This window comes from Camelus ferus, chromosome X (assembly GCF_009834535.1).
Source record: "Camelus ferus isolate YT-003-E chromosome X, BCGSAC_Cfer_1.0, whole genome shotgun sequence".
In the NCBI taxonomy this organism is placed as follows: domain Eukaryota; kingdom Metazoa; phylum Chordata; class Mammalia; order Artiodactyla; family Camelidae; genus Camelus; species Camelus ferus.
This window is the reverse complement of record NC_045732.1, coordinates 35,926,678-35,937,983: the sequence shown is the minus strand read 5'-3', so window position 1 is coordinate 35,937,983 and position 11,306 is coordinate 35,926,678. Positions and strand designations below refer to the sequence as shown.

General features: G+C 40.1%; 1 long non-coding RNA gene across 1 annotated transcript; it reads right to left on the bottom strand.

Annotated features, from left to right (window-relative positions):
• Window positions 1-587: 587 nt before the first annotated feature.
• Window positions 588-6,130, bottom strand: LOC116661982. The gene is made up of 2 exons (XR_004317944.1): window positions 6,084-6,130; window positions 588-715 (listed from the first exon to the last, which is right to left on the bottom strand). It is a non-coding gene; the product is annotated as an uncharacterized LOC116661982 (long non-coding RNA).
• Between the last annotated feature and the right edge of the window lie 5,176 nt (window positions 6,131-11,306).

Sequence of the window (11,306 nt, the reverse complement as noted above, 5' to 3'; positions counted from 1 at the left end):
TAATCTTGGTTTTAGGTTTTTCCCTTTCATCACTTTAAATATATCTTGCTACTTCTTTCTGGTCTGCAGAATTTCTGCTGAAAATCTGCTCATAGCCTTCTGGGATTTCCCTTGTACATAACTTGTTGCTTTTCCCTTGATGCTTTTAATATTCTCTCTTTATTGTTAATTTTTGCCATTTCAATTACAGTGTATTGTGGTGTGGTCCTCTTTGGGTTGATCCTGGTTGAGACTCTCTGTACAAACTGGACCTGGATATGTTTCCTTTCCCAGGTTAGGAATATTTTCAGCTATTATGCTTTATAATGTGTTCTCTGACTCTTTCTCTCTCCTTTCTCATGCTGGACCCCTATAATGCAAATGTTAGTACATTTAATGTTGTCCCAGAGTTCTGCTAAACTGTCCTCATTTTTTAAATTCTTTTTTTTTCTATACAACTTCGCTGATTTCCACTACTCTGTGTTCCATTTTGCTGATCCATTCCTGTCTCATTTAATCTACTGTTGATTCCTCTGGTGTATTTTTTTTATTTCAGTTATTGTATTCTTTAAATATGTTTGGTTCTTCTTTATATTTTATTTTATTTTATTTTATTTTATTAAGTTAGAGTCAGTTTACACTGTTGTGTCAATTTCCAGTGTAGAGCACAGTTTTTCAGTTATACATGAACATACGTGTATTCATCGTCACATACTTTTTCACCGTGATCTACCACCTTCTTTATATTTTCTAACTCTTCATTAGAAGCTTCTCACTTCTCACCCTGTCCATCCACTCTTCTCCTGATTTCTTTGAGCATCTTTGTGATCATTACCTTGAACTCTTTATTGGATAGATTGCTTATCTCTACTTCACTTAGTTTTCTTTCTGTTTTTTTTACTGACCCTCTGGTCAGTAGAGCTATGTGCTCTAGGGTTGCCCTCTATGTGGGCTCTGTGGGTTCTTCTGTTGTGGTGGGCTGACTACAATGGGCACACTGGCCCCCTGTCTGGTTGGTTTTCAGGCCTGACCTTGTATAGGGGCTGCCAGACACTTGTGGGCAGGGCCAGGTCCTGGTGCGGCTGGCTGCACAACCAGGGGAGTCCCTGTCCTGGTTTCGGCTCACTGGTGGATGGGGCTGTGGCCCAGAACATCCTGGGGCTGGTGCCCACCGACTTGTGGGTGAAACCCAGTCTTGTGTCTAGTGCTGGCCCACTGATGGGAGGCACCGTGTCCTGCGGTCTCTGGCTATGAAGCAAGGGGTCCCAGAACTGGTGTTGGTCTGCTGGTGCGTGATGCCAGGGTCCAGGTCTGCCAAGCTCTGAGTACTGGTTGCTATGAGCCTTGCTCTCCTTCTTTATTTCTGTCTGATCTTCAGGGGTCAAACCTTGCAGATTTCCCCGAGTGGGCCTCCGGGGAAGAACTCCACAATGCTAATGGCACTGGATGTCCACCTTGGGCTCTCTTTTACTCACTAGAGGAACCATAGACCCAAGAGGGCCCTCTTGGGGTGGCACTGTGCTGGTCTTGGGAACGGAAATGTGCTAAGAGTGTAGCCACTCCTCTTACCCTTCTAATGTGATCCTTCTAAGTCTCTGTGGTCTAAGGAGATGCTTCAGCCTCAGCCCTGGGTTCTGGGATTTTCACAATGGCGTCTTGTCCTTGGATAGTTGTTATTTGGTCTTCTTGTGAGAAGTATTACAGTCAGGAACAACCTATAATGCTGTCTTGATGACATTGCTGCCTTTTTCCATCTTAATGAGAACATTCTGCTAACAAGAATTCAATCATCCCAAGAGTTTTAGAAGGGTACAAATGGAATGAAAGTTTTGGTGTCCACCCAGTGTAGCCTCGCAGAATCCATGGATCATTCTACTTGTGGTGGTAAATGAATTGCTTGGTTCACTGCTTTAGGGCTGCCTTAAGCATAAATCCAAATTAAAAAGAAATATATAGACAGATTTATAATGTGCTTACTGTACGGGTTAAATTTTATCTCTTTGTTACATACCTTTTAATTCTCTTTCTTTTGAAGCAATTGGTAGGTCTACTATATATATATATATATATATATATATATATATATAATACATCATATGAAAGATGAAATATAATGGCTGCAAAAAGTAGAACTTTCTTTGGCACAGTTGATGATTGAGACCCCCTTCATGATCCATGGACTTTATTAATATCATGGTGCATGCGTCATTCTCTGATGGAAGGACTAGACTGGAGGGGACTGTAAGCTGACTTGTCTACAGATGCTAAAGTTCTTAGGCCATATTGTCTCACAAGCCCACATAGGTAACCCTGCAACACGACACTGCAAAACACGCTGCCTTGTGCATGGAAGAGAATGACCTGCTTCTCTGGATTGGTGGACAGTATTTATTTCAGAGAGGGATCATCAGCAAATCTTCTGCTCACTGTAGTCTAAAATTCACATCCATAGGCCATAGTCACACTCAGCCTGAAAAGACATTACTGACCTGGAGAAAAGAACCATGCCTATTAGGGAGGGTATAGCTCAGTGGTAGAGTGTATGATTAGCATGAACGAGGTCCTGGGTTCAATCCCCAGTACTTCCATTAAAATTAATTAATTAATTAAAACTTAATTACCTCTCCCCCATAAAAATGATTTATAAAATTTAAAAAAAACACAAAAAAACCCACATAAGAAAAAAGAAGCATGTGTAATTAACATGTTAAAATTCCAAGAGCTTGGCATAATGGAAGGGGAAATCATGGATGGCATATTCTCAAGACTGGCTTGCCAGGTAATCGGCCACAGGTAAGGGTAATATAAATCCATTTTCCTTGAAAGGTAAGCTACTGTTACCAATGCCAAGATGGAAAACAAGACTGGAGTTGTTGCGGCAAATAAAGAAATATTCATAATAACAGCACCACTAAAACTAGACATCACGCCAAGCTACAGGTTATAAGGATGACTTTACTGACTTTACATGAGGCCGGAAAGGGTGTATCATTACTTTAGATTCAGGTTCTGAGCACAGTTTTTCAAAACTAGAAATAACATCCTTTGCAGATTTGAATTGCAACTTGGCAGTGAAGTCACTTCGTTTTCCTGCTGATTCACCCAGAACATGGTAAAGAAAAAAACCAGTAAAAAAAAAAAAAAAAAAAGTTCATGAAGTTTTTAATACATAAAACAGAAGATATTGGTTTTTGAGGCTTTTCTGCCTGATTTCTCTAAATGCTTCTCGAATTTGGAAGATGAATCCACACTCCTTCAGGCTCTGAAGGTCAGGATAGACCAGCTCTGACTTTTCCAGGAAATGAGTAATTGTAAGACCAGGGGACTCATTTCTGGAGGTCTGGAGGAATGTTTCATCCAGAACCTGTAGGTGGGGTTTTCCCCCCACAGAAGGGCTTCAGGGAGTTCCAGAGGCATGTGAAGGCTTGACATGGGAATAGTCAACCTAACACAGGCTTTCCCTGGAGATTCTGCCAGTCCTCTCAACTCTTACCCTGGGTTTCCCCACCCAGATGGGCTGGTCCTTTCTGTTCCTTTTCATTCTTTTCTTCTCTTACTTTCAGCTCATTGCTTAACCATTCCTCCCCACAAACTTCAAATCTTAATACTCAGGCAAAAAAAAAAAACCCCTGAGAATTCTTGAACAAGCATCACTTAGAATTCTCTTTTCCTGGAAGACATGTCATCAAATGCTGTTTGTGAGACTCATACCAAGCCACAGGCCTGGAGAGCTCATAAGAATCATCACTGGGAGAGGGATACATTCGTTAATTCTTTTGAAATGTGTGTTGTTTAAAGAGAAGTTTATAGTTTTCATGTTAAAATGCAGTTAAGTGACTTTGTTTCCGTCTTTCACTTATTCAACGAAAATGTACTGTGTACCTCCTATATGCCAGGCATAGTGTGGGGAGGTATTTGGATGGAGGACACTGTCCCTGCCTACAGAGATTCTTATAGGTTAGTGACGACGGTAAGTAGGAAAAACAGTAATTACAATATAGTGCTGAAAAGGCTACGAGAGATGTGCATTCAGCCAGTATGCCGTGGATAGTCAAGGAAGGTTACCAAGAGTTGGGGGCCCAATCCCTGAAGTCCTGAATGCTGAATAGTTAATGAGACTCAATGTGTGTGGGCACGCAAGCACCCGCACATCCTCTCCCATAGTATCCTGAACTTCTTCTTGCCTCTCCTCCCAGTTGTTCAGTGTCTCTCTTTCCACTAGCCTGTGATACTCAATATTTACTATGTTGTTTTCAAGCAAAGCCTTTGGATCAGGGTCTCCATACAAGCATAGAGCAAATTGATACATCGTGCCCTCCCCAGCAAAGGGGGATGAGACGGCAGTAAGATCACCACTAGCAGAGGAGCTACTGGGATTTTTAGAACCTAAGGGGTTTCCCGTGTTGCTAAGCTTTAGAAAGGCTCAAGTTATCACTAAACGCCATTTTCTGAAGCATATTACATAGCAATATGATCATGTAGACAGAAGAGTGAAGCAAGCCAAGCTCTGTCCAGTATTCTCTTTCCTCTCTGCGGTACCCTCAATTTTTCTTCTCCCTTCTCTGCCTGCTTTCTTTCCAACTTTCAGGAAAGAATCAGTAGAATCTTTGTGGTTATGTTTTCATTGTTTAGCTCTCACAGGGACTTATGCATTTCAGTCTATGTCAGTGTCTTCATTCAAAAACCTGAATTTGTATTGGAATTGATACAGGCAAATGGGGCACAAGAGGATGGCCATGTCCCAGGTCCCAGGCAAGTCCTTGAGATGCACCCCATCAAGCGAGGGTCCTTGGCTTCGTGCAGGAAAGAATTCAAGAGTAAGCCAGTTGAGTAAAAGTAGATTTATTCAGAGAGGTGCATACTCCATAGAGCAAGTGTAGGCTATCTCAGAAGGCTAGAGAGGTCATGAGGCGTGGAGTGGGTGTTTATAGTAAAAGCAGATATATACTCCAGAGACAGGATTTGGGCCTTCTCAAAAACAAGAGAAAGGCAGTAAGGTACGGTGGTTAGTTTTTATGAGCTTGATTATTTTACTTGCTAACAAGTGGGAGGATTATTCCAAGTACTTTGGCAAGGGGCTGGGATTCCCAGGAATTGGGCCCCACCTACTTTTTTACCTTTTATGGTCCACCTGGGAACTGTCATGGCGCCTGTGGATGTGTCATTTACCATGCTAATGTATTACAACGAGCATATAATGAAGCACAAGGTCTACTGGAAGTCAAATCTCCCACCATCTTGGGCCTCAAGGTTTATTGGGAGTTGAATCTCCTGCCTTCTTGGGGCAAGGTCTGTTGGGAGTTGAATTCTTCATTATCTTGGTGCTAATTGCTGTGTCATTCCTTTAACGGCTGTGCCCCGCCCCCTTCCGTCCCTCCTGTCTCAGAATGTATTTGGAAATTAGGAGGAAGATGAGATGAAACCTTTCCGGTGCCTTCAGGCTCACCCTGGTAGGCAAACAGCTATTCTGCCCATCCTCCTCATTTCTTCAGGGAATAAGCTTGACACTTAATGACGCTAAAGAGTAAAACAGAAACCCCACACTACGCACCTTCCACTGTAGGTCAGATTCCATGCAGGTGAGTTCCAAGGGCTGCTCGCATTGCTTAGCTCTGCTGGAATGTTGTTGTATTCAGTGTTAGGCGAACTGAATAAACTTAGCACTGGTTTAGAAATAGGTGACGTGAGGGGACAGGTGATCTCAAAATTCTCCACCTCTAAAATTCTGTGAATTCTATGAATTAAATGAATTAGATCCCTGTTAAATTCTACTTGTGACCTGGGGATAAGGTTAATAAAATTATTAAAAAGCTTAGGTTTGGCTTTTCTCAGCTAATTTTCTATGATACAGTGACGTATGACAATGTTATAAAATCCACAATATAATGAGTGTGTAAAAGGTGAAGTAAACGCCTGGCCATCCTTGGTTTCTTTTCCCAGAGGCAAACACTGTTAATATTTTCTTGTAGATTCTCCCAGTTATTTTTTTTTAATTGAACTAGTCAGTTACAGTGTGTCAATTTCTGGTATATAGCACAATGTCCCAGTCATGCATATACATACATATATTTGTTTTCATATTCTTTTTCATTAAAAGTTATTACAAGATATTGAATATAATTCCCTGTGTTATACAGAAGAAATTTTGTTTTTTAATCTATTTTTATATATTGTGGCTAACATTTGCAAATCTCAAACTCCCAGGTTTATCCCTTCCCACCCTGAGTCTATATTCTTGCTCTGCTGAGAATCGAAATTGTAATTATGAGACATGTATGGGAAAAAAACACACTAGATAATTAATTATAAAATGATTCAGATTCATCATTTTTGGTATTTTTATTAACTTGTTTCTTTTGGGTTTTTTTAGTATTACTATCAACTTACTTGGTTTATATTAGAACTGTCTCCCAACTATTTTCTATGCATACACAAAATCTTAGTCTTTTAAGGTAAGAATTTTCCATTATACAGTCCTGTTAAAAAGAGATACAATGAAAAATATATTTTATATTTTGATGTATCAACATAATATTCTTAAATCATTTATATAGACTAGAGAATTTTTGGAACATTTGATTTTTACTGTTTGTTGAAGTCTTTTCAAAATATTCATTAGCCTCAGATCTATTTACATTAAATTAAAAGTGAGCAAAGTAATGACACGAATGTATTTTTAATCTGTCTTCAGAAAGGAGCACACAGGTCAGGTGTCTTATTTTCAGTGCTGATGTTTCATTAATGGTTCTATATTGTTTTGTGAAATGCATAGTTTCAAAAAAATTCATCAGTGTGCTTGGTGTGCTTCCTAGAAGCTGTGACAGTTTGAGATATTAGTAACTTCCTGGCATGATGCTGTTTTGAAAGAACCACCCTAGCACTAGTCTGTGTTTTGTGAATGACAAATAAAGAATATTAGGAGCATATTACAAAAGAGTTAATAGTAAATTATCAGAGAAGATCTGTGGGATTTTTGTTTTGTTGATTTCTAAGGAGAAGAATTCCCAGGGAAGTGACTGTTTAGCTTCCTGAAATGCCTTTTAACAAGCCTTTTTTGGCCTCATGGAAAGCCAACTCCAAGTTCTTCATTGTTGCTAAATGCTAAACCCTGTAACTCAGCCAGACCTCCTGCTGCCTAAATTGATCCTATTAACCAGATAGTTGCTAGGTTTTCACTTCTGCCTGAAATGACTCTCCTAGAGACTAGAATGGGGGCATTTTGAGATGAACAACCCAACCCTTCTGTAAAGCCTTTATATCAGCAATGGGATATGTTCCTGAAAATAGTGTAAAACAGCTTGAACAGTGGTTTATTGCTTTGCCTGTCGAGATGCAGGTAGATGACAAAGAACACAGTGAGTGCAATGACACTAGTGTACATTGGGCTCTTGGCTGGGGAGGTGGGGGTGGGGGTTCCTGAACCTACACATCGTCTAAAAGACATCCAGATGGATGGAAACTTAGGAACTTCTCCTTCTAGCATCAAGAGACATATGATCAGCGTTTGCTGAAATGTAACACAAGAGCAGCCCTTGAACATGGTATGAAGAAAGCTGCCCTTGTTTTGTTCCCAATAGGAAAGCACCACAAAAGAACAAGATTGGACCTGTGTAAATACTGAGCAGCAAGAACAGCAGAACTTTATGTAAGAGCTTCTTAGGGATTTAGAGAAGGCAAATAAAGGTGGGGGAAGAGCAAGGTGGGGAAAGACCAAGGGAGGCTTAAGAAAGGTGCTTACATTTTTGTGGGTGGGGAATCATATGTAGATGTTAAATGATTAAAAATTTAGCATTTTAAGGTATCTTGGATCTTTGGCGGGGGTACAGCTCAGTGGTAGAGTGCATGCTTAGCATGCATGAGGTCCTGGGTTCAATCCCCAGTACCTCCATGAAAAAAAAGACTAAAGCATATCGGATCTAGGCTATGTCAACAGATAGGGAAAATTACAACAACAATAAAAATAAAAGCGGGAAACTTGTTTACAGCCTTTTTTAATATGTGGGAATTCAATCTATGATGGCTTCAATCTACAAAATGAAAAGGATCATGGGAAGAAATTCAGATGCTAAATGCTGGATAATTAAATTGGCATATGTCGACTCTGAAGAAAATCTGGGGTCATGGTGGGGCAGACTGTTACGTTGGTGACCTCCAATGAAACACACCTCCCAGTATTCATACCCTTGTGTAGTCCTCTTCAAAACTGACTCGGGCTTGGCCACCTGACTCGCTTTGGCCAAAGGAACATCAGCAGGCAAGATGACACAGAGGCTTGAGAAACCAATCACATTAGGACTTGTCCTTCTGAAGCGTTGTTGTAAAGATACTTGATCTAGATTATAGAATGAGGAGAGGAGTATTAAGACACTTTGTTTGGTTTATTACGCAGCACTTAGATACCTAAAACAAATAGCCATGTAAACGCCCTCATTTATCAAAGAGGGAGCCAGAATAGAAAGTGACCAAGGGATTTGCCCAAAGTCCTACAACTAATTAGTGGCAGGACTGGTCCTAAAACTGTAATCTCTTGATAGCCAATTAAGTGCTTCCTCCCCTACATGAATGCTACTAATAGTACACAACACTAATCGATTGAAGAATTTCTGTGTGCCGGGCACTCTGCGAAGCATTTTACACTCACTGGGGCAGGTACTATCATTATCCTAATTTTACAAGCCAGGAAACCAAAGCTCAGAGAATAATTAGTCTGAAGTCACACGCCAGGTAAATGATAGAGCTGGGCTTCCAATCCAGCATTCGGACTTCAGAGAACTTTATCTTAAGCACTGGATTCTAAGAAGGATGAAATATAGGTCAATTAAATATGAGTAAAATGAATACCTTACACAACAACGGATTTAATTCATATCTGTCTTCTTGATCACTCATTTGAACTGAAAAAGAACTGATTCCCAGAAGCTACAATTGTTAAGGATTCAATCAGCTGGCCCTTGGTCCAGTTCAGAAGGTGTGTATAGATGTAGTCTGCCACTTTGGGGCTTTGGAAACCAGCATTAACACCTTGTCACTAGCTACATGTTTGGCAAAATTCTCTTTTTTCCTGTAGGTTCACGTATAACTTAAGCCCAGGGCTTTTTTGCAATAAAACTATCCATATGGTATTTTCTCAGTTACATTTGAATGATTGATGTGTTGTTTAGCAAGAACTGTTTGCTTCATAAGGAGTCTGAGAATGCATATCTTTTCTGTTTGAAAAAAAAAATGTTTTTGGCAAATGAAATGAGTCATTCAAGTATATCTCTTCTATAAAGCCTTCCTTGACAAATCCCAGTCCTCAGTGACTCACTCCTTTTTCACTGTATTTATTTGATATATGGTAAAGTATGTTGAATACTACTATATACTAGACACAAAGGACATACAAATTAATAAAATAAAATCTGACTTTAAGAAGTTCAAAACAATGGCGATATAAGTTGATAAGTCCTCTTCATTAAGTCAGTTTTGATTAAGTGTTGACATTGTGCCAGGTGAACCAACCAGAGAGTTCCCGTCTTCAAGATCCCACAGTTCAGCAGGGGAGGCAGCTCCCAAACTGGGAAACACACTGAGGAAAGTGATCTGAAGAAAATGAGGAGACTGTTGTCATCTAAGAATGGCCTGAGGATGGAGAGCTGAAGGGAGGACCATTTCTCAAGGGAAGAGGATCAGGGAAGATCCCCGACATGGTAACATTTAAACAACCAGACATGTGAGGGCTGGGGAGGAGAGGAGATGCATGATAGAGAAAACCGAAAGTGCAAAGGCCCTGAGGTGGGACAGAGCTTGGCACATACTAGGAATTAACAGCAGGCTAATGTGATTGGAGCGTGGTGATCCCAGGTACTGGGTGGTGTTAGGGGACAAGGAAAGCAGGGGCCAGATCATGGCAGCCTTGAAAACCATGGTAAAGATTTCACTCTGAGTAGGATGAACAGCTGTGGAGAGGGGATGGTGTAGGGCTGAGATCCAGAGCTCTAGAGCCATGCTGTCTGGCTTCATTTCTCACCCCAACCCCTTCGTGGATCCATCATCTTGGATAAGCAACTTAACCTTTCCATGCCTCACCTTGCTCACATATAGAATGAAATAACAAAGCCAGATGTTATAAGAGGCTCATCTTCCTGGTACAAGTCCCAGGGCTGGAGTGCCTGATATGGGGCTCAAACACCTTGCTCCTTAGGGAGGACCTTTGTGTTTGTGATATCTCCTCCCACATGTGGGTCGTCAAGTCAACAAGGAAATGGAAGATTTGAACAACACCAGCTAGAACTAACAAGACATTTTTAGATCTCTCCATGCAACAACAGCCGAACGCACATTCTCTTGAAGTACACAGAGGACAGTCTCCAGGATAGACCATGTGTGGAGTCATAAAACAAGCCTCAATAAATGTTAAAGGACTGAAGTCATACAAGATATGTTCTCTGATCACAATGGAATGAAATTAGAAATCAACAACAGGAAAAATTTGTGAAACTCACAAGTATGTGGAAATCAAATAATACACTTGTAAATAACTAATGGATCAAAGAATAAGTCACAAAGGAAATTACAAAATACTTCGAGATGACTGGAAGTGAAGATACAATACACCAAAACTTGTGGAGTGCAGCTAAAGCAGTGATTAGAGAGAAATTTATAGCTCTAAACAGCTAAATTTTAAAAAAGAAAGATCTCAGACAGTAACCTAACCATCCACCTTAAGGAACTAGAAAAAGAAGAGCAAATTAAACCCAAAGAAGCAGAAGGAAGAAGATAATAAACATCAGAGCAGACTTTCATGAAATAGAGAATACAAAACTGATAGAGAAAATCAGTAAGATTGAACATTGGTTCTTTAAAAAGATCATCAAAATGGACAAGCCTTTAGCTAGACTGATCAAGATAAAAAGAGAGAAGACTCAAATTACTAAATGTGATATGAAAGAGGGAATGTTATTACCAACCTTACAGAAATAAAAAAGAATTCTAAGGAAATACTATGAACAACCGTATGCTGACAAATTAGATAGCAACTTAGATGAAACGGAAAAGTTCCTAGCAAGACACAAACTAACAACATTGATTACGATGAAAATAAGAGAGTGAAGCAGTCCTTTAAAAAAATTCCCACAAAGAAAAGCCCGTTCACAGATAGATCTACTGATAAATTCGACTAGTTATTTGAGCTTGTAAGATTCAAAAGATGAGTTAAAACTATCAGCTTGGTTATTGCGAAAGCTGTTTGGATGATGAAGCTTAGGTGGCTGGCAGACCAGGCTTCCTGATGCAGCATCGAGGCATTTGGGAGAATTATCTGCTTGTCACAGATCTCTCCTGTGGAA